Source organism: Oryctolagus cuniculus, chromosome 6 (genome assembly GCF_051225735.1).
Source record: "Oryctolagus cuniculus isolate XC-2025 breed Fujian yellow rabbit chromosome 6, ASM5122573v1, whole genome shotgun sequence".
NCBI lineage: Eukaryota > Metazoa > Chordata > Mammalia > Lagomorpha > Leporidae > Oryctolagus > Oryctolagus cuniculus.
Window position 1 is genome coordinate 47,337,617 of NC_142872.1, and position 26,770 is coordinate 47,364,386.

Consider the following 26,770-nt stretch of genomic DNA (forward strand, 5'->3'; position numbering starts at 1 on the left):
GCCACCTGCCCCACTGCCATTGTGGATTGATATTTTTAACACTAATGTATAGTAAGGGGCTTGAGACCCAGAAGCATTGAAAAGTCCTTCCAAATCGGGTGCCTGCAATATGAAGAAGCTGCAACGCGCCATCCCCGCACGACACCTCTACACTGTTTTCTACCTTCTCTAGCTGATATATTTGCTGCGGAACAACAGCCTCAGAGTGAGTAATCTGTCACCACTCTGAGTAAGTTTTACTGAGTTTCAAATTTTCCCATTACAAATGGAAAATGAGAAAAATATGTCCTAGATACCACAGAGAAAAATGCTTCATTGTCTTAATTGCCTTTCTATTTCAATCAAGGAAGGCATTTAATTATTTCTGAACTACATTCAAAACTCTCTCACAAGAATATTACTCTCCCCAGGTGAGTTAACCAAACCTGTGCAAAACATTTCTCCAGTCTGAGTTGACAGTAGCAAACATTCGCTGAGCACATTTTACACGCCGGTGACTATTCCAAATTCCTTCCACATGGGACCTCATTTGTTCCTCCGAGGAAATCTTTTCCACAGCAAGTGGAAATCATCATTATTCTCCTCGGGAAACTGAGGCAGAGAGCGCTGAGATAATTTGCCTAAAAGCTTAAGGTAGTAGGTGGTAAAGTCAGCATTCGGTCCCAGGCCAGCCCCTAAGGCCACGCTGCTTTCTTCACTGCTTCTGAGAGATGCGGCTTCCCCTGTGAGGTATGCCTTTGAGTGTGTGTGCAAAAGCCGTGTGGAGGAACCATCCAGGAGGACTTGGCTCAACTGCTGCAGGGTCATCCAGGATCTCAATCCTCTGAAAATTGAGGTGGGTCATCTAAAGGCTACAGGTAAGGAGGGGTAGAATTCATCTGGCTGCTAAAACAGGGAGAAAAGTTGTCCATGCTGCTGGGATCTGCTACCCTGAGTGCAAAGAGGCCAGGTGACACTCGGCACCCATTTTGATTTCATCACAATGTTGGAATCCATAGGGGAAGAAAATAACATTTCTGTTATCCATTCCTGATGGCCATTATTCCAATTTTATTTATTTATTTATTTATTTGACAGGTAGAGTTAAAGACAGTGAGAGGAGACAGAGAGAAAGGTCTTCCTCCCGTTGGTTCAATCCCCAAATGCCCTCATGGCCAGAGCTGCGCTGATCCAAAGCCAGGAGCCAGGTGCTTCTTCCTGGTCTCCCATGCGGGTGCAGGGACCAAGCACCTGGCCATCCTTCACTGCACTCCCGGGCCACAGCAGAGAGCTGGACTGGAAGAGGAGCAACTGGGACTAGAACCCGGCGCCCATATGGGATGCTGGCACTGCAGGCGGAGGATTAACCAAGTGAGCCACGGCACCAGCCCCATATTTTTTAAAGATTTATTTTATTTATTTGAAAGACAGAGTTACAGAGAGAGGTAGAGAGAGAGAGAGAGAGAGGTCTTCCATCCGCTGATTCACTCAACAGATGGCCACAACGGCCAGAGCTGCACTGATCCGAAGGAGCTTCTTCTGGGTCTCCCACTTGGGTGCAGAGGCCCAAAGGCTTGGGCCATCTTCCACTGCTTTCCCAGGCTGTTGCAGAGAGCTGGATTGGAAGAGGAGCAGCCAGGACTACAACCGGTGCTCATATGGGAAGCCGGCGCTTTAGGCCAGGGCTTTTACCCACTGTGCCACAGCGCTGGACCCCAATTTTATTTTTGTTCTAGAGAATGAGGAGCAATCATCTCAATCTTTATACCTCCCAACTGTGGGGGATAAGATCCTCCTGTGGATGTATGAAACCATATAATATCAAATTATAAGTATGCAATGATTTTTTCCATACACACACCCATGATAAAGTTTAATATGTAAAATAGGCACAGTAAGAGACTGACACCAATAACTAATACTAAAATAGAATAATTATAACAATATTCTGTTCTATTCTTGCACTTTGGGGCCATTATTAAGTAAAATAAGGATTATTGGAGCACAAGTCCTGTGAAGCATGGTGCGCAGTGTAGTCAGCATGGATGTGCTGGAACGAAGGATGATTCACGTCCGGGCAGGACAGCGTGGGACAGTGCAAGACTTCGTCATGCTACTAAGAATGGCATACCACTTAAAAATATGAACTGTTCACTTCTAGAAGCTTCCTTTTAATATGTCAGAGCACAGCTAACTACAGGTGCCTGAAACAACAGAAAGTGAAACTGCAGACAAGGGGTTACTACTGTGCTCTAAAACTGAATGGCATAAACCCCTGTAGTGTATTGTTTAAGTAAGAAGTAGGAAGTATTTTCTTGTGTGATGGACTGTAGTCTTCAAGATGAACCTATGAGCAAGCAGGATAGACACAGGGTTTTGAAATGTGGGTGTCACATCCATAGGAATGCTGACAAATTGGTCACAAGGATTTTAAACAGTAAAACAAGCAAACTGTGAAGTACCTGGTATCTGTGAACCAAAGGATTTTATAATTTGGGTTAAAATGGTTTTAGTCTTCACAGTAGTCTTAGGTTTAATAGCATATTTATTTGCAAATATTTTAATGAAAATATCCTATTTCATTACTTTTTAAATATAAAATATAACCTCTATTCCTAATAAGCCATAATTCTTTAATTGTGTGTCATCATTTGTTTGAATGAGTCTATCTCCGGTAAATAGGTTAACACTTGAAAAGCCTGCATAAGCTGTTTCTTATATTAAGATTTGTGGAAGTCATACACCCTTGAGACATGAAAGCAGTTGTTGTTTAATAAAAACTTGGACAATTTCTTAAAGAACTAGAATTAGGTAAGAAATCTAAACAAAATTAAATTTATCTTCATTGTGCTAGTTCATAGTTGTGTGCACAGTATTTCACAAGCATTCAAGCACCCAAATTTGGTTCTGTCCTAGGAATATCTTGCCAACTTGGATTTTTTTTTTCAAAGATGGAAGAGACTAAAATCAGTATCATTGAGCTGCTGGTTCTCAATCATGGCAGCTATGAGCTATGTCATTTAGATCAACGCTTCCCTGTCCATCACACACACACACACACACACACACACACAGAGGCAGGTTAAAATGCTTTTAAGTCTCCTGAAAGGACAGAAGAGCCAAACTGGCAGTGAGGAGTTCCCAGGTCAATTTGGAGAAAGACCTGTAACCAGAGAAATGACTGGAATATTAGACTCTGAAGCCCTTATGCTAAAGACAGTCTCTGCTGTTGTTCGCACAGGGGCTACGTCGGGAGAGGCAGCAAAGGTCAGGATTCAGCTTCCAAGGCAGAACATTTGTGGGGAACTCCTCACCTTAAGTTGAGATTTCAAGGAGAGATGTTTTAAGGATCAGGACAAAGTAGGTCCAAACTTCTCCCAAATGCCCCAACCCTGGAGAATCTTTGGACCATACTGGCCCTTGGGAGAATTCATAGTCAGGTCCTCACAGCCTGAGCTGATTGGGAATCCCAAATTGTGAAAAATGGATTAAGTAGCACCCAACTTGTAATGACCCTGGGTGCCAGAGATGCAAAACTTGTAAAGGAAGCCATGTATGTGTGCTACTCTGGGTTGATCCAACAGTGATACAAGGGCAAAGACATGAGCAGTCCAAGATCAGCAGCAATATAAGGAAGCACAACCCAATGCAAACAAACAGAATCAACAAAAAACACAGACATCTGTGCCCTCTCCCCAGCCATCAGGAGCATCGTAGACTAAAATATCACCAGTCACCATGTTTAAGACAACAAAGGACAATCTTGATAGTATCTGAAGGAAACAGAAAAAAACTATAAAATTGTCATGGCAGATTTCAAACAGAAACAGATAAAATTTTTACAAATAAAGACTAAAATAAATATTATTCAAGACCCAGCAAACAGATTTAAGAGTGGATCAGGCATAAAGGAAATTTAATGAACTGAAAGGCAAATGAGAACCAACTGTCCAGTCCAAAACATGGGGTAGGAAAAATTAAAATGAGAGTAAGATACAAAGAAGATGTAGTAGGAAATCCAACATTCACTTTATTAAGATCTTAGGAGGAAATGAAAGACTGAATGGAAGAAAAATGTGAAATAAAAATGATTCAGAATTTTTTAGAACTGCAGAAATACAGTCATCTACAGATCAAAAAGATCCATGTGACTTGAAGTAGAAAAAGTAAAAACAAATCTGCAATGAAAGGTATGATAGCAAAATTAGAGAAAAGCAGTTTAAGAGAAAAATCTTAAAATCATCCAGAGAAAACAAAACATTACCCATAAAAGAATGACAATTAGACTGACTTCTAACAGGTGGCTGATTCCTCAACAGTAATAATGAAAGTGGAATAGAGGCACCTATTGAATACGGGAGACCTACCTCCCATATCAGTCTCTGGTCCCAGTCCTGGTTATTCCACTTCTGATCCAACTTCCTGCTAATGTGCACCCTAGGAGGCAGCAGATGATGATTCATGTACTTGGGTCCCTGCCAACCATGTGGTATATTTGATTGTATTCTATGTTCCTGGCTTTGGCCTGGAACAGCCTTGGCTGTTGCAGGTATTTGGAGAGTTAACCAGCAGATGGAAGAAATCTCCCTCCCTCTTTTAATCTCTCTCTCTCTCATCTTTTAAATAAAATAAAAATATATAAATTAAAATTTTATTGCAAAACTTAAAAAGAAGACAGTGGATGGTATCTTTAATGAACCAAAAGGAATAATTTCCACCACAGAAGTTTCCATCCAGTGGAAGACAAACTCTGAAAGAACTTGGTACCAACAGATTCTCACTATGAGAAATTTATTACTGTGCTTCAGACAGAAAGGAGAAATATCAAAGATTGAAGATGTAAGAAACTCTGTGGAACCAAGATATTAAGGAGTATGTGAAGTAAAATAAACATTGACTATGCAAAATAATAATGAGAATTTCTAGTGGAGAAAAAAGGGATTGATTAAGACACCAGACAACAAAAGCATATGACTTTGAAGAGGGGCTGGAGAAGTGACTAAAGGTTCTTGCTTGTGATTACTCACATTCTCATTTGTTCCTTTGAGGGTAAACATTATGAATATGTGGAGCCTCAGGTAAATAGAATTTCTGAGCTGCACTGGTTTTCTAGGGAAGCCATAGTAAAGTACCACCAACTGGAGGGCATGCGTGCATGTAACTATAGACATGTGTTCTCTCTGGGGCCGGCACTGTGGTGTAGTAGATTAAGCCTACTACATAGTCTATCCCATGTGGACTCTGGTTTGTGTCCCACCTGCTCCTTTTCCAATCCAGCTCTCTGCCATGGCCTGGGAAAGCAGTGGAAGATGGCCCAAATATTTGGGCCTCTGTCTGTGTGGGAGACCTGGAAGAAGTTCTTGGTTTTGGGCTTTGGACCGGCCCAGATCCAGCCCAATTCCAGTTCAGCTCCAGCCAATTTGTGGAATAAACCAGCAGATGGAAGGTTTTTGTCTCTCCTCTCTCTCTGTAACTCTACCTTTCAAATAAATAAATAAAAATCTTTTTAAAAAAATAACAAAATGTGTTCTCACAGTTCCAGAGGCCACAAGTCCAAAATCAAGGTGTTCATGGGGCACAGTTCTCTCAGAAGCCTCCAGGCAAGAGTCCTTCATTGCCTATTCCAGCTTTGGGTAGCCCCAGGCACACACTGGCTCATAGCAGTCTCACTTCAATCTTTGCCTCTCCACTTGGTCACTGTCCCCATGAGTGTCACTGTCTTTTCTTCTCCTTATTTTTCTCCTCATTTCTTTTTTTTAAATTTATTTTATTAGGGGGCCAGCGCTGTGGTGCAGCGAGTTAATGACCTCGCCGGAAGCACCAGCATCCCATATGGATGCCGGTTCAAGACCCGGCTACTCTACTTCCGATCCAGCTCTCTGCTATGGCCTGGGAAAGCAGTAGAAGATGGCCCAAGTCCTTGGGCACCTGCACCTGCGTGGAAGCCAGAGTGAGAGAGAGGGAGAATCTTCCATTGTGTAGTTCAATCCACAAATGGCCACAGTGGCTAAGGCTGGGTCAGGCCAAAGCCAGAAGCTTGGAACTCTATCTGGGTGTCCCATGTGATCAGCAATGGCCCAAGTACTTGGTCCATCAACTGCTACCTTCCAAGGAGCATTAGCAGGGAGCTTCATGGGAAGCAGAGCAGCTGAGATTTGAAGTGGTGGTGGCTTAACCTGCAGGGTCTCAACACCAGCCACTGTCTTTTCTTCTAAGGACACCAATCATACTGGATTACCTGCCACCGTAACAACCTCCTCTTAATTTGCACAATCTTTGTTCCAAATCAGGTTATATTCAACACATAATTTAAAGGAACACCTAAAGTTACAGGCTTACAAAGTGTGCTAATTACAAACTAACAGAGGAAATTCAATGAATAATTATCAATACTGAGGATTAAAATTAACAACAAAAATTAACAACAAAATCTAATAAGAATAGAATCAGAAAGGATTTAACCTATTCACAAACACATATTTTTAAAATTCTAAATAAAAAAGTAAACAAATTGAAATCACAATATATAAAAAGGTCAGTATCTCACGGCAAGTAGGATTGATCTTTGATTTTTTTTTTTTTTTTTTGACAGGCAGAGTTAGACAGTGAGAGAGGGAGACAGAGAGAAAGGTCTTCCTTTTCCGTTGGTTCACCCCCCAAATGGCCGCTACGGCCAGCACGCTGTGGCTGGCGCGATGTGCCGATCCGAAGCCAGGAGCCAGGTACTTCCTCCTGGTCTCCCATGCGGGTGCGGGGCCCAAGCACTTGGGCCATCCTCCACTGCCTTCCCGGGCCACAGCAGAGAGCTGGACTGGAAGAGGAGCAACCGGGACAGAATCCAGCGCCCCAACCGGGACTAGAACCCGGGGTGCTGGCGCCACAGGTGGAGGAGCCGCGGCGCCAGCCGATCTTTCATTTTAAGAATGATGTAAGAGGATGAAAATTAAGTAATGAAATTTACCACATTAATAGAGTAAAAGAAAAAAGTCATAATGCCATGATGATGAATGCAGAGATGAAAAACAGTTGATGTAGCTATGTGAATACTACCTCCTTGGGTCAGTTAAGCTGCCGCCTGCAATGCCTACATCCAACATGGGTGCCAGTTCATGTTCTGGCTGCTCTATTTCTGATCCACCTCCCTGCTAATGCATCTGGGAAAGGCAGTGGAGGATGGCCCAAGTGTTTGGACCCCTGCCACCTATGTAGGAGATCCAGATGAAGCTCCTGGCTCCTGGATTCAGCTTGGTTCAGCCCTGGCCATTTTGACCATCTGGGGAGTGAACCAGTGGATGAAAGATGTCACTATGTCTCTCTGTCTTTCCTTCTCTCTCTCTAATTCTGATTTTCAAAATTAATGAACAAATTTTTTTTAGGTACTACCTCCTAGGGATTCTGTGATGACAAAATGAATCCAAATCAAGCACTGAAAACAGTGCCTGGCACACAGTAAGCACTCAATAAAATGTTAACTATTATCACTATTTATAAATCTAACAGGGAGTTCACACAACACACGAAAGACATCCAAATAACCAAACCTACAAGGGTATCTCAAAATGCTTGTGGGAAAGTAGGATTAAAACATTAAGTTTGGCTTTTATGTAAAAACCTTTTGAAATCCATGCACACTTTTTTTTATAACATATATTCTCTATGAATGTATTGAAGGCCTGTTGTATGTAAGAAACTGCTCTACCTCATTGGGATTCAAACATATATGAATTAAACTGAGAATAAGATATAGATTCCTATCAAACAGGCAAAAGTTACAAGGTCTAGCAATACCAGTTGGTGCTTACACATACAAAAACCTTCATGGCTGCAACCTCTGATAAGCATAATCATTTTGAGAGCAGTCTAATATTATCTATTATGTTTTTACCTATAATCCAGAAATTCCACTCCTAGGTATATACTCTACAAAAAAATACCATTAAACCATGTAACATTCCACAGATAAATCCCACTTGATGATAGTGTATAATTCCATTAACATATTGAAAAATTCAGCTAACTGTTGTTAAGAATTTTTGTGTCTATGTTCATGAAAGAAATTTGTCTGTAATTTTCTAGCAAATTACTTGGCACTGAAAACACTTAGAGTGGGGCCAGCAGTGTGGCACAGTAGGTTAATCCTCTGCCTGCAGCACGAGCATCCCATATGGGCGCCGGCTCTAGTCCCAGCTGCTCCCCTTTCTTCTCTTTTTTAAAGATTTATTTATTTATTTTAAAGTCAGATTTACGCACAGAGAAAGGAGAGGCAGAGAATGAGAGAGACAGGTCTTTCATCTGATGGTTCACTCACTCCCCAATTGGCTGCAATGGCCTGAGCTGTGCCAATCTGAAGCCAGGAGCCAGGAGCTTCCTCTGGGTCTCCCATGCAGGTGCAGGAGCCCAAGGACTTGGGCCATCTTCTACTGCTTTCCCAGGCCATAACAGAGAGCTGGATTGGAAGTCGAGCAACCAGGTCTCGAACCAGCGCCCAAATGGGATGCTGGCATTTCAGGACAGGGCGTTAACCCTCTGTGCCACAGAGCAAGCCCCAAGCTGTTCCTCTTCTGATCCAGCTCTCTGCTATGGCCTGGGAAAGCAGTAGAAGATGGCCCAAGTCCTTGGGCCCCTGCACCCGCGCGGGAGACCTGGAAGAACCTCCTGGTTCTTGGCTTCGGATTAGCCCAGCTCTGGCCACTGCAGCCATTTGGGGAGTTAACCAGTGGATGGAAGACCTTTCTCTCTGTCCCTCCCTCTCTCTGTCACTCTACCTCTCAAATAAATAAATAAAATCTGAAAGAAAGGAAGGAAGGGACAAGGGAGGGAGGGAGGGAGGGAAATATATATATATATATAGAGAGAGAGAGAGAGAGAGAGAGGAAGGAAGGAAGGAAGGAAGGAAGGAAGGAAGGAAGGAAGGAAGGAAGGAAGGAGTGACTTTCATAGAGTGATCTCAGAAGTGATACTTTTTTATTTTTGGGAAAAGTTTTAAGCATTAGTATTATTTCTTCTTCAAGTATTTGATAGTTTTACCACTAAAATCATAAAGTTTTGGAGTCTTCTCTGTGAAAATATTTTTAATTGCTAGTTCAATTCTTTATTTATTATTTGGGGGGTCATTTTGCTTATATAAGATATAGTGGCAAGTGAAGTCTCCTGCTCTACAAGCAACCTTCTTTTTTTAAAAAAGCTTATTGATTTTATTTTTACGTATTTGAAAAGGAGAGGGAGAGAGAGATCTTCCACTTGCTCATTTACACCTCAAGTGCCACAGCAGCTAGAACTGGGCCAGGTCAAAGGCAGGAGACAGGCACTTCATCCCCAACTCCCAAGTATCTGAGCCATCACCTTCTGTTTCCCAGGGTGTGCATTAGCAGGAAACTAAATGAAAAGTGGAGGCAGGACTCAATCCCGGGCACAACAGGGGACGCAGGCATCCCAGGCAGCAGCTTAACCTCTGTACCACAATGTGGGATCTTCTCCCCCTGCCCTCCAGCTGTGATAAAATTACACATTATGAAGTCTCCATCTTAAGCATTTTTACGTGTACAGTTCAGTACGGCTAAGTACATTCACGTTGTGTGCTACAATCTGCAAAATTCTTTTTATCTTGTGAAGCTGAAGCTCTATAGCCCTCAACAACAAACCCCATTTCTTCCTGCACCCCCTTTTGGCAACCACCATTCTACTTTCTGGGTCTATCGATTTGACGACTCTGGTGCTTCCCATGAATGGAATCATATAGTATTTCTCTTTTTCAGACTATTTTAAATCTCTCAAGTTTCATTCATGCTGTAGTGTGTTCAAATCATCCTTTTTAAAGCCTCAGTAATATTCCATTGCATATAGGCATACCCAACGATTTGATCATCTATTCACTTGTCAATGGATACCTGGGTCACTTCTACCTTATATTTGTAACAATGCTGAAAACACGAATGTTCACTTCTCTACCTGTCATAGATCTATCCATAGTTTCTACTTCTTTCCATTTTGGTAAATTGTATCCATTTCACCTAAGTCATCTAATTTGTTACTTACAGTATTCTAACATAATCCTTTTAGTTTACATGGGATTGGTGTAATGCTCAATTTTTCATTTCTGGTTTTTTGGCAATTTTTATCTTCTTTTTTATTTCCTTTGTCAGACTCCCTAAGACTTTAACATTTTCAAAGAAACAACATTTGGTTTTACTGATTATTTTCTATGACGGAAGAATTAGTCTGTTGATTTCTACTCGGGTATTTGTTACTGTCCACCTCTGCTTATAGTTTCCTTTGGAGAGAGCACTTAGTTACTGACTGACAAACTTTCTTCTTGAAGCCGCCACCGGTGGCCACTACTCTTCAGTTGGCCTGAAGCAGGGACGTGGTTTACCGAGTCTGCCAGAGAGGCCCTGAACAGCCAAAATACCAGCCAGTGTGGAGTACTTTCAGCCAGTTAAATTCTACACAATGATTTTTTTTTTTTTGGCAGTGATACTAAAAAAAAAAAAAAAAAAAAAAAAAAACAAAAACAAAAACAAAACTTCATTTGTCATGTGAAATGTTGTAGCTCTTATTTCTCTTGCTGTCGGGAGAGTAACTGAAGGTATTTGCACTGCATCTACACTTTTTGTATTGTTGGGAGATCTTTGGGTTGTCTTCCTTTGGATTAATGTGACACAATATTCACTCTTATGGAAAAAAATGTTGCTGCATGGAAATCAGATATGTTTTATTTTGCCTGGAAAAAAACTGTCTACTGTGTATGTGCCATGATCTCTTGAGATTAACTAAATTCCAGAATAAGATTTTTCTGTGGATGAATTTTGGTCAGGTTTTTTTCTCTTTCTGAGAAATCAAGTCTTAACCTACAGAGTCCCTTTAACCTGGACAATGTCACTGTTTCCAATACCAATGTGCAGGAATTACCCTGGGTCACAAGCACACAGAGGATAGAGAAGAAGGTAAAATGGGAGATGATGGAGCCCACACAGCTTGGATAACTTCAGGAACCTATGCAATGCTATGAGAAGATGTCATGGAAAACTTTTCTTGGGGCCAGTGTTGTGGTTTATCGGTAAAGTGCCTCCTGCAATGCCGGCATCCCATATGGGCACCAGTTCAAGTCCTGGCTGTTTCACTTCCGACCCACATCCCTGCTAATGTGCCTGGGAAAGCAGCAGAAGGTGGCACTTGGGCCCCTGCACCCATTTGGGAGACTCAAATGAGGCTCCTGGCTCTTGGCTTTGGATTGGCCCAGTTCCAGCCACTGCAGCCATTTGGGGAGTAAACCAGTAGATGGAAGATCTCTTGTTCTTTCTCTCTCCCATTCTGTTTCTGAACTCTGCCATTCAAATAAATAAATATTTTTTAAAATACTTTCCCCAAGTATTCTGAAAAAGTTATAGCAGTTTTTAAAAAGTCATAGGGGCCAGCACTGTGGTGTAGCAGATAAAGCTGCCACCTGCAATGCCAATGGCCCAAATGGGGGCCAAATGGGCACTGATTCGAGTCCTGGCTGCTCCACTTTCAATCCAGCTTCCCGGTGATGTATCTGTGAAAGTAGCAGAGGATGACCCAAGTCCTTGGGCCCCTGTACCCATGTGGGAGACTTGAATGAATCTCCTGGCTCCTGGACTGGCGCAGCCCTGGCCCTTGCAGCCGTCTGGGAAGTAAACCAGTGGATGGAAGATTTCTGTCTCTTCCTCTATATCTGTAACTCAGCTTTTCAAATAAATAAATCTTTTTAAAAATAATAAAAAATAAAAGTTATAAATTAGATGATACTCAGGCCTCAAGGGGAAAAAATGGAAGAAATGAAAATTTTTAACAAGTGAAAAGTTGGTGGATTCATAACTGCATCAAATTCAAAAGTTCAAACTATGTTTTAATGGATGATCAATCACTCCGGACTGAAGATACCACAAAATCAGTCTGTCGACTACTATCTGAAAACCCCCCGATGGAGAAAGATTTTTAAAAATGGTAGAGAATATATTAAACATTGACAAAAACTGAACTCATTGAAAACTGAAGGCTGCCCACGTTTTGTGAAAGAAAGAACAGCAGATACCAAGACCAAGCCCACAAGAGTAATACCGAAGACAGCAGCCCCAGAGGACTTCCTAGGGAGAGGACCCAAGATGAAAATTCTTATGGGAAATGAGAGTTAACAAGGCTTTTAAAAAGAAAAAAGATTTATTTATTTATTTGAGAGGCAGAGTTACAGAGACAGGGTGAGACAGAGAGAAAGGTCTTCCATCTGCTGGTTCACTCCCCAAATGGCCCCAACAGTGGGGGCTAGGTTATCCCAAGCCAGGAGCCTGGAGCTTCTTCCAGGTCTCCCATGGGCCGGGTGTGCAGGGGCCCAAGCACTTGGTCCACCCTTCCACTGCTTTCTCAGGCCATTATCAGGGAGCTGGGTCAGGAGTGGAGCAGCTGGGACTTGAACTGGCGCCCATATCACAGCCTGTCCCTAACAGGCTTTGTAATCTCTGTCCTGATAATACAGACGCCTGCAAATCCCAGACAAGGGAATACACGCAAGTTTGGAGGAATTCTGTGAAGAAGCCATTGAACAGGCAGACCCTGAAAACCCAGCTGAAAATGGGTACAAGACTGTGAACATTTCAGATTATGGTTGGAGAGTGCTGATATTATGAGCCCGGAAAAACCCTCACTTCTTCCAGCCCACCCAACCGGAAGTCTCCAAGCTTCCCAGAATGCCTTGAAACCATGGTAGTAAAGCCAGCCAAGGACATGCCGCCTCCTGCTGAAGAAATAAAAACAGGTGAAGACGAAGGTGAAAAAGATAACGATGCTCTACTGGAGGAAAATCAAAGTCCTGATGTTCGGTGAGACAAACCTGTAACAGGGGAACAAATAAAGCTATTTGCCAACAAGCTGGATGAACCAAGAAAGATTCTAGCTCCCTACTTGGAAGTAAAAACTCAGAAATCAGGCAGATTGAGTGTCACAGTGGAGATACGAGATGATGAGAGATAGGCAGCTCCCAGTTGCCTGGCAAGGTCAAGAGGGAGTGCCTATGACACCTGGCAATCTGATTAACGCTCTGAACAACACTGGATTCAGTGACCTTGCAAGGAAGTCTAACTACCAACAATGAGACAAATAGCTTCCTTCCTTTTGCCTTTTTTTTTTTTTTTAATCTGTGGGGGCCAGCGCTGTGGCACACGGATTAAAATCCCGGTCTGCAGCACCAGCATCCCATATGGCTGCCAGTTTGAGTCCTGGCTGCTCTACTTCCCAACCAGCTCTCTGCTATGGCTTGGGAAAAGAGTGGAAGATGGCCCAAGTCCTTGGGCCCCTGCACCTGTATGGGAGACCCCAGGATGAAAAACTGTGATAAGATTTTGACACCAAGCAGCATTTGATAAGAAGTCCACTGGTTTTGATAAACAATAAACATTTTTATAACAACAACAAAAATAAACAAAAAGAGAAACTTTATTATTTTCTGAAATAAAAACATTTCTTCTAAGTGCTTCTTTAATGGATCTCATGAATTTGGATACGCTGTGTTTTCATTCTCATTCAGTTCAAAATTTATTTTAATTTCCCTTATGATTTCTTCTTTGACTCATGAGTTATTTAGAAGTATGTTATTTAATATCCAAATATTTGAGGTTTACCCAGAATTCTTAGTGCTGTGAAACCCTAATTCAATTCTGCTGTGGTCAAAGCACAAACTTTGCATGACTTCACTCTTTTAGAATGAATTGAGTTTTTTTTTTTTTTATCACTACATGAACAGAATGTTCCATGTGTACTTGAAAGATTTTATTCTCAAAAAGTTAATGGAAAATGTGAAAAAAAACCTCTGCATGAATATCAATTTTTTGCACTAAACTTATTTTTTCATTCCATTTCCCCAAACATTTTTAAGTACTCTTAAGCACAGTCTGCATTCATTACATTGTTCTATAAATATTAATTAAGTCAAAGTGATTCATAGTGTCGTTTAGTTCTTCTATGTCCTTCTTGACTTTCTGTCTAGTTGTTCTATGAATTATTGAAAGTGAAATATTAAAATATTAAAAAAAGATTTTGCTTTATGTATTTTGAGTTTCTGTTATTAGGTACATGTAGACTTAAACTCTGATATTTTCCTTATGGATTCATTATTTTATCATCATGACATGTTCCTTTGGTCTCTGGCAATGTATACTTTAAATAGTATTTAATTTGATACTAAAATAACCATCCTAACCCTCTTATGGTTACTGTTTGTATGGTATATATTTTTCCTTCCCTTTACCCTATTTGTGCCTTTGAATCTAAAACAGTTATTATTGGTTCTTGCTTTCTTATCCAGTCTGACAGTCTGCTTTTTGAGAAGAATGGTTAGCTCAATCCTGTTTAATGTAAATCTTGATAATGTTGAGATTCATGTCTGCCATTTTGCAATGTGATTTCTATTTTTATCATATATTTTCTCTGTTCTTTCTTGGTTGCCTTATTTTGTGTTAAATATTTTGGTGTATCTTTTTAATTTCTCTATTTTTACAATACTTAGTTTAGATATTTTCTTATGGGTAAATTAGGAATTACAAAATGCATTTTAATTTATCACATTTATAATATGCATTTTAATTTACAAGAATACTAAATTAATTCTAATAAAATACAAAAATGTTCATATATATCTCATTTCTTTCTCCCCTTTGAAATGCTTTTATCATGTATGTTTATGCATGTTACAAACTACAAAATAGAGCATTATAGGTATTGCCTTTTATAATCTCTTTTAAATAAAATAGAATAAAAATATATTTCCAGAGAAATATTTTTCTATTTTATCTTATGTTTACCATTTCTGACATTCTTCATTTATTCTTTTGGGTCATCTGACAGACATTTTTTGTGCTTTTGGGAGGAAGGTCTGTAAGCAATGAACACTTTCGGTCTTTATTTTATTCATTTTGAATAATTTTGCTTGATACAGAATTTTAAGCTTGCTGAAGCATTTTGAATATGTCATTCTACAACTTTTGGCCCCCATGATCTTTTCTGTTTAAAAGTCAGATGCTAATAGTATTTGCTAGAATTTGAATCTGTCTCCCAAAACTCAAGTTTTAGAAACCTAACCCCCAATGCAACAGTGGTGGGAGGGGAAGCCTAATAAGAGATGTCAGAGTCATGAGGGCTCGGTTATCATGAATCAATTAATGTTATTATCTTGAGAGTGGGCTAGTTCATCACAAGTGTGGGTTTCTTATAAAAGTGAGTGTAGCTCTCTGTTGCTGAACTCTCTTGTCCTGGCTTCTATCAAACAGTGTTGCGGCAAGAAGGCCCCTGCCAGATGCAGTGCTTTGATAGTGGACCGTTGGACTTCCTAACTTCCTGAATCATAAGGAATAAATTTTTTTTCCTGGGGCACGGTTGTGGCATAGCGGATTAAGAGCCAGTTTATGTCCTGGCTACTCCACTTCTAATCCAGCTCCCTGCTAATGCATCTGGGAAACAGCAGAAGATGGTCCAAGTCCTTGGGCCCCTGCACGCACACAGGAGACCCAGAAGAAGCTCCTGGCTCCTGGCTTCTACCTGGCCTACCCCTGGCAGCAATTTGGGGAGTGAACCAGTAGATGGAAGATCTGTCTCTGCGTCTCTTCTTCCCTCTTTGTTTTTGAACTTTATTTTTGAACTGTTTCTGAACTTTGCTTACAAATAAATAAATAAATCTCTATAAACGTCTTTATAAATTACCCATTCTGTGGCATTGTTGCAGCAGCACAAATGGCAAAAGAATGTACTGATGTTCACCTGAGCTGTTTCTCTCTGAAAGCTTTCAAGATTTTCTCCCTATATTGCTTCCAATAGGTTAATTCTGATACGTCTGAGGAGAATCTGTGTTTATGCTGCTTGGTGTTTCTTCAACTTCTTGGATCTATAACATTTTCATCAAATTTGAAAGGTTTTGGCCATTTTTACTTTTTAAAAAAAGATAGATTTATTTATTATTTGAAAGAGTTACAAAGAGAGAGAGGGGAAAGAGAGAGAGAGAGAGAGAGAGAAAGAGAGATCTTCCATCTGCTAGTTCACTCCCTAAATGGCTGCAACAGCCTGGACTGGGCCAGGCAGAGGCCAGGAGCCAGGAGCTTCTTCTGGGTCTCCCACATGGGTATAGGAGCCCCATGACTGGGGCCAACTTCTGCTGCTTTCCCAAGCCATCAGCAGGGAGCTGGATTGGAAGTGGAACAGCAAAGACACGAACCAGATTCTGCTCAGTGTTTTTCTTCATTTTTGTTTGTTGTCTGTTTTTGTTTTTTTGATTTTATGGATCAGCAGACACATAGACAGAGCTCCCATCTACTGGTTAACTCCTCAAATGTCCACAATAGCCAGGGCTGGACTGGGCCAAAGCCAGGAGTTCAGAATACAATCCAAGTCTCCCATCTGGCGGCAGGGACCAAACCACTTGTGCCATCACCTGCTACTTCCTCTCTGCATTAGCAGAAAGCTAGAATTGGGAGTGGAGCTGGGACTTGGCATTCAGATAAGGGATGTATGCAACCTAACCGCTATCTCTGCTGCTAGAGCAAACACTTTATTTCTGTTTTAATTTTTAAAGCTGCCTTCTTTAGGAATTGCCCCTGTGTCTGCACAGGTTGGAATACAGTCACAAGTGGGACAGGAACGTGCTCCAACACTTCAAGCCACCAAGGCTTCCACTCTTCAATGGTGAGTGTGGGTGTGGACTGAGAAGTCTCTTCAAAGCTGAGAATGTATACAAGTCAACCCTGGCTTTCATTTTCTGCTGCATTTTGCATGAGGCTAAGAAATCTAAACTTCTTCAACAAAAGTTGGAAAACAGTGGAGCTATTTTCCCTAGAAGTCCCTTGGAGTCACCACTGAGAGCCATTGGTAACCAGCACCTGTCATCTAGATTCCTAGTGTCCACCTGGCTCCTCAGCCCCTCTAGCCTGGCTCTTCAACTGTCTCTCCTTCCAACAATGTAAATCCCCTTTTGAATTAACTTTCAAGAGTTGATTTCGGTTACTTGTAGCATAGTAGGCTGATATGGCGGGGATGAGATGATGGGCCCTTTAAAGCCTCTCCCAAAGCTGTAGTTCTAAGATAAGCACAAATACATTTAGGCACCTTTCATAGAAATCAATAGTTATAGATGTGCTGGATAGACAATATTTGGTTCAGTTGCTTAAAACAGACGTGCTTGCTGTACACGCTTGAAAACAATGAAATGAAGTATAATTTGCAGCCCTGAGGCTATAGTTCCAGAAACACACTCAAAGTATACTTACTTGTGATGGTCAGAAAACCATGGAAGGGAACTCTGCCACAAGACCATCATCCATTAAAGCTGATGTCAACACATAACAAAACAAAGGAGAGAATGTTGGGCGGGAGGGGCAGAAATCTGTAACAGAAAGAGGGCAGTGGAATCAAAAACACCATCCAGCATTAGGAATAACAGGGCTGAAGGAAATCTGAGACATCTTTAGAAAAATCTCAATGTCTCACCAAAAATAATCATGCTTCATATTTGGTTTTCACTCATGTGTGTGTGTGTATATATATATATATATATATAGTGCAATCTTGTATCTGCTCACCTTGGTTTGAATCGTTGCATAGTTACTGTGATGAAAACTAAATAATGAAGAAGACAATTTTAAAAACACAGAGGTTCTTAGTCTGATTTGAGGGGAAGGTAAAGGGAGAGTATAGTTGTACAGAATTTGGTATAGAATAAAGTTTCTGTTGATTCATAATCAACCTTTTTAACGAAAATTTTTTCTGAAAAGAGATCTCTCTAGACAGTTCAAAGTGTTTCCCACCAGACAGAAAGCATTCTGTGTTGTTGAACAGGGAGACTGACTTCTCAGTTTTCGAGCTTCTAATGGCAAATTAAATCTACCTTGCCCAGAAAAGATCTTTATGAATTGCCTGATTTCTTTATCTTATCATGGCTTTCATTAATGGCAGCACAGGCATTAAGAAACAAAGCATATTTGATGGGAATTTGTTGTGTTCCCCTTTTTAAATTATTTAGTAATGCTGGGTAGCTAAGAAATTGTCTCTGCTCTGATAAAACCCCTATGCTAATTGTGGCCAGCAAATTAGTAACTATAACAGATTATTCAAAGCAGGAAAGGGCTCACGCAATGCCAGGGAGTAAAGAGTACAATTAGATGGCTCGGCCTTGCGCGTCTTTGCTGGGAATCTCTGTGAAGAATGAAGAAGAAAGCTCTGCACCAAAATTGAAGGGGACCAGCTTTCTGATTGTGTCCTAGGGGATTTGGATAAAGCTCAAGCAATTTGAAGAATACCCTCCGGTCGTACTCAGCAGAATTCCTGACCTCTGCCACATCCTATCTATCATAAGCCTTTATCAGGAGGAGATGCCAAATCACAAGCCATTTGGTGGCACATAATTGCTTCGACATTGACAGCAGAGGGGTATATATTGTCTCCTCTGTTAAAAAGGGAGTGAGCATTTTATGTGCAAGAAGGCAATATAAAAGCAAATTTAAATAAACATTAAAGGGGAGTTAAACCAATACAAAATGCAAAGGGATATTAAAATAAAGCAGAAGTTTCAATATGGCATAAAGAAAACAATTAATAATGTATGCTCTCTAGTCATACCCTTTCCAGTCTGTTCAAAATATTGAAGAATTAAGAGATAAAGGAAGGAAGGAAAAAAGAAGAAAGAAAGGGACTTACATAACAGAATAGCTTATAAAAGTGTGGGACTGGGTTCAAGTGATATGTATATTATTTGATTGGTTTCCAGGATATAAAATGAGATGACACGAAACTGCACAGAGACAGGTCTTCTCAGTCTCAGTTCTTTTGCTAACATCAAAAAGAAGTCTCAGAGTTTGTCTGTCCTCAACTATTTAACACTTCTAAACCTCCCTTGAAAGGGGGTAGGAGGTGAATGGAGCAGGCCACAAGCTCTGAGCTGCTTGGGCAGACAAGGAGGTATAGTTGCAGCTGAGTTACATTGTTTTTATTACATATATTCTCTGTGGTTGCTTCTATTTATGGCAAGTGAACTGGTTTCCATTTGGGATCAGCCTATAAAATTTCCCATTGTTTACATTTTAAACAAACAGTCAACTTAAAGACAAACATTAGATAAATAAGAGTAGCGGGTGAGAAGACAGAGAAACCAGTGGTGGGTCTAATGTGGTTGGGCAGAACTCCTGCAAGGGGGCTCTCTGAAATAATGTTAGTTAAGAAAACACCAGCTTAAAGTCACAGATGCCATAGCTGGAGGAGAGAGGAGTTGGTGATCCTACACAGGAGGAAACCAGAGTCCAGAATCTGGGCAGGAATTGCCCAGGTCCCACAGACTAAACTCGCCGCAGTCTTCTCCTTTGCTTTTACCATTATTTAACTTGCAGGCTTCATGAAGGCCATCTGTGTTGGACTTGGCTAAATGCATCCAGTTGAAAAGTCAAAGTAAGGAGAAAAGCCACACAGGACTTTATATTCTTTACTAGAACTGTAAAATTTGTCCAATTTACAAAACTACAGTGACATCTAGTGGTACTCTGCGATAATGCAACTCTTGATATCATTGAAAAGGAAATATTTTGTAGACTTCCCCCGAGTTGGGTTTATCTGTTTCCTAGTGTTTTATTTAACAGGAATAGCACGTAAGTAAAGTGGTGTCCTCCTCCATGCTCTGTACCTACAGGCACATGATGACAGTTTGTCTTATTATTGGAGTTGTTAACTTCAATTCCTTGCTCAAGGTGGTATTCACCAGCCTTGTCTCCCATAATGAAAATCACTGCTCCTCTCTTTCTAATTAATAAATGGTCTGTGTAGAACTATTTGGAGACTATATAAACAACTTTTTCTTTTCCAAATTTTATCCACTTTTTAAAAAGATTTATTTATTTGAAAGGGAGAGGGAGCGGGAAGGGGAGGGGGAGAGAAAGAGGGAGAGCAGGAAAGGGGAAGAAGGAAGGGGAAGAGAAGAGGGAGATATTTTCTCAGACACTATTTTCCCAGATACATTAGCAGGGAGCCGGATTGGAAATGGAGCAGTCGGGACTCGAACACTTGAACTGGAGCCCATATAGTTGCTCGTACTGCAGGCGGAGGCTTAACCTTCTGTGTCACAGCGCCAGCCATTATCCATTAGTTTTAGGATTCCTTGATAATTCTTGCCTGAATCAGTTATTAATATAATGATTGCAAGATGGTAATTTTCTAATCATCATGTAGTTCTGTGTGTCTATTACTTAACATTTTACTGGAAGAGAAGCCTTCACTATGTTTGTATTTATTTATATTTGTAGTTTTTCATTAGCATGGACTCAAATTTTTACATGATCTATAGCCCATTATCTCATATATGTTTGTATTTATGTATTAAGATACACTCAAAGATTCTTACACAACCTATAATATGTAAAATTAGAATTGATGAGTCTATTTAGACATAAAGTACAAAGTCAATATTATACATAATATATTACATATGCATAAATACATATTACACATTATTTCTAAATTTATATATACTAATTTATGATAATCTATGTACAAATTATTTCTTTCCAAAAGTATAAATATGAAAATCAAAAAGTGTGGAGGATTAATCCAGATTAAGCAAACCATCAAGCTATGACAACTCAGTGTAGTTCAAAAGCCCACATCAGATTCTGCACAGGCTGTTAGGGGAGAGTTGCCAACAACTCTAAAGGACATTATTGGGACAATCCATGGAAGTTGATACTATCGATTTACTAATGACACTGCATCAGTTTCTGTTTTGAGCATTTTACTGTGGTTATGTGAGAAAATGTCTATGTAAATACACACTCAAATACTCTGGTGTAAAGGGCTTTACATCTGTAGTTTATTCTCAAATAGTTCAAAAATAATGTGTGTGTGTGTGTGTGTGTGCTGAGAAAGATAAACAAATGTGGCAAAGCCCTAACGATTAGTGATTCTGGGTGAAGGGAACCTAGGATTTCCAGCAAATTTTCTGTAAATTTTAAATTATATCAAAATAAAAGTACCAAGAAAGAGAAAATAATATTTTAAGAAATTGTAATTTTTTTGTTAAAAACAAAAAAAGAAAACATTAAAAAGGCAAAATACATTCACAGCCAGAGACTTGAGATTCTCAAAGTTTTAGCTACTTGGATTTTTTTCACTTATGCATACAGTTTGAGATAAAGCTCTTTTCATTAGGGAATTATCTTGCTACTCAAGGAAAGCCATTATAAATTATGAGTTAGAATTCCCCAGACGTCTGAAGCCTCCCTCAAAGGCACACATTTCTGCAAAAGCTTGCATGTGGAATGTCATCCTGTACAGAAGTCTGGCTATCAAGGGCAAGACCTAGCTTTGAATGCTATCAACCAAGCAGCTCTGATCACTGTTAATTTGGACCTGACAGTCAACAACAACAAAATTGCCCTGAAATATCATTTTCCCCATCTTGAAAGGAAAGAAGAGCAGAGTGCTGGTGATGAGACAGCTGAGAGAGTGACTTGCTGGGTCCAGGGGAAGTTGATTCAAAGGGGGATGAATTGGTTTCAGCCAAAAGCAGTGAACAGGTGGCTTATGTTGCCTCCCCATGGACTACTCCCCTCCCATATGCTTGATGGATTAACAGGCACATTGCTGCCCGTGCCTTCAAACCAGGAAACAAAAGCAACAGAACCCAGTGGCAGGTGTGGGGTTGCTGACATAGCACCACCCAGACATGACATTGAGCAGGACTGGGATCCCTGCTCCTCAGCCCACAGGACTGTGCCTCGGGCCCTCCCCCAGCTCAGAGAGGCTGTCCCACCCAGCATTGCCCTGCTCCTCTCCACCAGGTCTGGAGCTCTTCCTCCTCTATGCTCTCAGTTTCCTGCTTTCCCTTGCAGAGGGTGAGTGTCCCATGAGTGCAGACAAAACAAAAATAAGAAACATCTCAGGCCTTGGGATTAGATAGCACAGATTATGTTCCCAGTTGTGGGATTTACAAGCTGTACGGGCTGTAACTTAACCACTGTGAATCTCAGTGCCCTCGCCTGCAGAATCAGGGCTCTTTGTAGCGAAAATTCTATACCTGACACTCTAAGAGATGAGTGTTGTTCATGACCTGGGACACTTACGCTGATAATGCCTCATGCCTCATGCCTGCACATTCTCATCTTGTTCCTGGACTGCCTCAGTCTCAGAACTGGCCTCTGGCACCCACTCTTCACCTCTTCCATTCATTTTCCACCAACAGTAGCACAAGCCACCCAAAAGGCAACTATTGAGCACGAAGTCTAATGGGATGCCTATCGCTCTGTGATCTCATGGCCTGTTCCTTGACTCTCTCTCTCCTCTCCTCTCCTCTCTCAACAGGCCTCCTCCTCACCATCTTCCCTTCATTGCCTCCACTAAGCCCTAACTCTGTCCAGTAGACTTTTCTGCAATGGTGGACAGGTTCTTTGTCTGCAAGGGTCACTATGATTGTCATGAGCCACTGTGACTTCCCAGTGCTTGAAATGAGACTAATGGGATGGATAAACCAAGTTTTCAATCTTAAAAATTTTATTTAAATGTAAACAGCAATATGATGAGTAGCTATCTTGACAAAGCAGACACATAAAACTTCTTTAGAGCTCCAGCTACAATGGTAGCTCATGAAGTTCAAGGCAAATGAACTTAAAGGCAAGTCAAGTGGTGGGCATTGTGGTGCAGCAGGTTAATTTGGCATTTGGGACACCTGCATCCCATATCAGAGTGCCAGTACACATCCTGGCTCTCCCACATCCAATCCAGCTCCCTGCCAATGCACTGGAAAGGCATCGGATAATGGGTCAAGTACTCAGGTCTTTATCAGCCAAGTGGGAAACCTGGATGGGTTCCTGGATCCTGGCTTCAGACTGGCCCAAACTTGGCTGATGCATGCATTTGGGTTGTGAATCAGCAAAGATGGAAGAATTCTTTTTCTCTCTTTTTCTTTCTCTTCCTCTTTCTTTCTTTCTTTCTTTCTTTCTTTCTTTCTTTCTTTCTTTCTTTCTTTCTTTCTTTCTTCTTTCTTTCTTTCTTCTTTCTTTCTTTCTTTCCTTCCTTCCTTCCTTCCTTCCTTCCTTCCTTCCTTCCTTCTTTCTTTCTCTCTCTTTCTCTCTCTTTCTCTCTCTTTCTCTCTTTCTCTCTCTCTCTCTCACACACACACACACTGGTTTTCAAATCATTTAAAAGAAAAAACTCTACTTACCTATAATGTAAAATTCATGTTCTCAGTCCCACTAGCCACATTCCAAGAGCTCAAAGGCCATATATAGATAACATTTAGCCTATTGGACAGAGCACACACAGAACATTTTCATCATTGCAAAATGCCCTATTGAGCTAGACAGTAGCTGGCAGGCTGCCCCCTGCAGGCAAAGCATGTGCTCTTCAGGTCCCTGTGGCCCTCGGCCAGCTGGCTGGCATTACCCACCTGATTCCTGTGGGTATTCGAATTCTAGAACTTGATATACTGCAAGCTTTGAGGGTTTTGCTTAGTTTTGAGAACACCAATAACCCTATTTCGTCAGGAAGGTACAAAAAGAGAAAGAAGTAGACAAGATCTGAAAAAGTAAATAGAAAAGTAGGGATAATAAACCTGAAAAGTGTGTGTGCGATCCATGGTTCCTTGATAGTAGCTAGTCCCAGCAAGTGGCAAACCACAGTAGGAGATTACTCTGCATATGTAGTCATTACCAGCAAAAGAGAAGCAAAAAGCAACTGTCAAAATGCCCTAATTCCTTGGTTTGTGTGCTACAGCATCACATGTAACATAACAGGGCCTAGGTAAGGCCGGGTGAACTGAGAGGAAGTGCATCCCCATTTAAGGGGCAGAAGCCCCTGAGCTCCTGCTGTATATTGCACTGCACATGGCCTTGGACCTCCTTATTTTTTCTGCGAGGCCAACAATCCATGTTTTTCAAAGTGAAATCTCCCAGTTTTAAATTTTTTTAAAAACACACTCTAAACAAAACAAACCAAGTTTGCCAGTCTGATTCAAGCCTTAGGAGCAAAAGAAGGGAAAACTGCCCTCCAGCTCTCTGACTTTATTTAGTGATATAAATACCTGAGAGTAGAGACTAGAAGGCTAGGGTGACTCCTTGAGAGAGACCAGGTGCACACTGACTCCTCCCCCCAGGCTGTGGGATGGTTGGTGGGAAGCCCTCAGAGGTGGAGTCCTTCCATGTTGGATTCTGAATGTGTCTCACTGCAGCTGAGTTCACTGAATTTCATCCACCTGTGTCTTCAAACTAGGTTGTAATCTGAATATGCTAATGCCTTGGACCACATAAAATGTTCATTTGCATTTGTGTTTGTGACTTAAGAAATATGTGTCTATGCTGTGTAATATTCAATGTTGATCATTTGAGAACCAGAAAGAGAGAGAGAGAGAGTTCTCCTGGCTTACTCTCCAACTGCCTGCAAGGTCCAGGGGTGGGGAGTGTGGTTGAAGGCGGGAGTCAGTAGTCACCTGCTGCCTCCCTGTGTCTGCACTGGCAGAAGTTGCAGTCAGGAGTGAGAGCCGAGATTCAAACCCAGGGACTCTGATGTGAGTCACAGGTGTCTCCACTGGCATATTAACTGCTATGCTAAACGCCCACGCCAAATTCCTTCCCTAGGTATCATTTCTTCAGCTGTGATTTGCTTGCTTTCTCCTTAACTGTGCAAGAAACCATAAAAAATTAAATCCATAAAAAAAGATAAATGGCAATGATGCAGAGGCAGGCTGTGGGCCTGCAAAATACAGATTGAAAGTTTTAAATGTTATGATACAAATTAACTCAGTTAATTGGCTTCCGTCGGTTGTCAACATCCTTCCTAATACACACAGCCTTTTAGATGTCAATCCTCCCCCCCACACCCCATTCACCAGCACAAAATACAAACAGAGGATCCCATCTTGCAAGTTCACTTCCATTTGAGCTGCATGATATACCTCATAATAACAAAAATAACTCTGTCCCCTTAAAATTTCAGCTGGGCTTCATTTTTAGGGAGAGGGGAGGAGTTCCAGGGTAATTAAGGAAAACTAAGAGCTTTGGCGAAGATTTATGAAGCAACTGGAGAGATAATGGGAATTTATAATGTTTACATCTCATGTGTGCCTCTTAGAATGATTTAAAACTAACCCTGAGAAGGAAGCAGTTTTATATTTTAGAATTCTCTAAACCAAGGCTTGACACCTCTGTCTCAAACACTTCCCAGCTGTTCCTACAAAAATCTGAGTCTGTGGTCTGCCCAGTTTTGTGGCTCTAATACCCAGAGAATATTTTCCTCTTAAATGCTACAAGGATACCTTACAGCCAGCACCTTCTAACTTCCATATATCAAAGTTCATTCTACATCCCAACTTTGATTTATTGGTTGTTTTCCCTTTTTGTACAATTTGCAAAATTTTTATCTCAAATTGTTAATTTTAAACACTATGATATCCGAGAAATTCTCACTGTTTTTTCTTTTCACCCAAGCTAATATGCAACACTTTGAAGTTTAATAAAACCATCCTTTGGAATGCAACATAAGGAACATAGACATTGGGATCTTTCTTTTTTAAAAAAGATTTATTTATCTGAAAGGCAGAATGAGAGAAAGAGTGAAAAAAAAAGAAAGAAAAAAGAAAAGAAACAAAAAAGTGAGGGGGAGGGGGAGGGAAGGGAGGGAGGAAGGAAGAAAGAAGAATTTTCCATCTGCTGGCTCACTCTCCAAATGGAAACAAGAGGCTGATCTGAGGCAAAGGCAGGCTCAAGCCAGGAGCCAGGAATTCCATCTAGGTATATCACGTGGGTGGTAGGGTCCCAGATACTTGGGCCACCATCTGCTGCCTTCCCGGGCGCATTAGCAGAAAGCTGGATCAGAGGCAGAGCAGTGACTTGAATCAGCGCTGGGACATGGGATGCTGGTATCACAGGGAGTGGTATAGGGCATCTGAACGTCTGCCCCTCCAATCTTTTTTAAGATGACAAGGTGCAATAGAAAGAGAACTGGACTGGAATTCAGATCTGAGCACTCTTTCCTGCCTTGCCATCAATTGTGACTTTGCAAAGGCTGTTGACCGGCCTCTTGTAAAACGGTACTAAAGATGCAGGTCTCTGAATGCAAGTTTACTTCCAAACTTCTATGGATCATTAATACTATCTGCCTGGGGGAGGGGGGACCTGGACCTCTTTTAGCCTTCAAATATAAATAGTTTCAGATTTTGCTGGGTCAATCTAAATGGCTGGTAGACTAAGCAGATCTCACATGTGCACCTACATTACACATTGATCAGGTGCTTGCTGTAATATTTACCAAAATCTGTAGCCACAGAAGTTCTACAGAGACAAACGTCCTCCTTGTATGCGTTTCTTTTCTAAGAACGTTCTTCTATAAAAGAGTAGTTCCAAGAAAAAGGGGCCCCCCTCACTGAAATAAAACTTTTGCTCTAAACCAAAGATTCTCATTTTTCCGTATGATCAGAATCGTCTGAAAAATTTATAAAAAGAAAACAAACAGGTGCTCAGCCTCCACCCCAAATCTACTCAATCAGAATCTATGGAGTTGACCCCAGGCATGTATATTTTTGTGTTTCCAAACCTGCTTCCAATGCCCACCAGAGATTGAGACAGGTCATGGTCTGACTTGGTGATATAGAGCGAAACATTCACATGTAGGCCCATTTTGAAAATATGAGGCTACTTCAATAAGTTAGTAGAAAAATGGAAATGAAAACATGAGATGGGAGGACATTTGGCCTACTGGTTAAGACACTCATGTCCCAGGTTGGAGTCCCTGGGTTCTACTCCTACCTCCTGCTCTTGGCTCCAGCTTC

The 26,770-nt window shown here is 41.1% G+C and overlaps 1 long non-coding RNA gene and 2 pseudogenes across 5 annotated transcripts; 2 read left to right on the forward strand and 1 right to left on the reverse strand.

Annotated features, from left to right (window-relative positions):
• Positions 1 to 32: 32 nt before the first annotated feature.
• On the reverse strand, positions 33 to 24,303 carry LOC149126133 (uncharacterized). Of its 5 annotated transcripts, XR_016235434.1 has the most exons (5): positions 23,941 to 24,030; positions 23,396 to 23,525; positions 23,171 to 23,249; positions 17,241 to 17,356; positions 33 to 1,774 (listed from the first exon to the last, which is right to left on the reverse strand). It is a non-coding gene; the product is annotated as an uncharacterized LOC149126133 (long non-coding RNA). The 5 variants fall into 5 exon arrangements; XR_016235431.1 differs by lacking the exon at positions 23,396 to 23,525 and having other exon boundaries at positions 33 to 1,594; positions 24,029 to 24,302; XR_016235430.1 differs by lacking the exon at positions 23,396 to 23,525 and having other exon boundaries at positions 24,029 to 24,299.
• Positions 10,560 to 12,199, forward strand: LOC100351393 (THO complex subunit 1-like; annotated as a pseudogene).
• LOC138843135 (THO complex subunit 1 pseudogene) lies at positions 12,199 to 13,708 on the forward strand (annotated as a pseudogene).
• Positions 24,304 to 26,770: the final 2,467 nt, after the last annotated feature.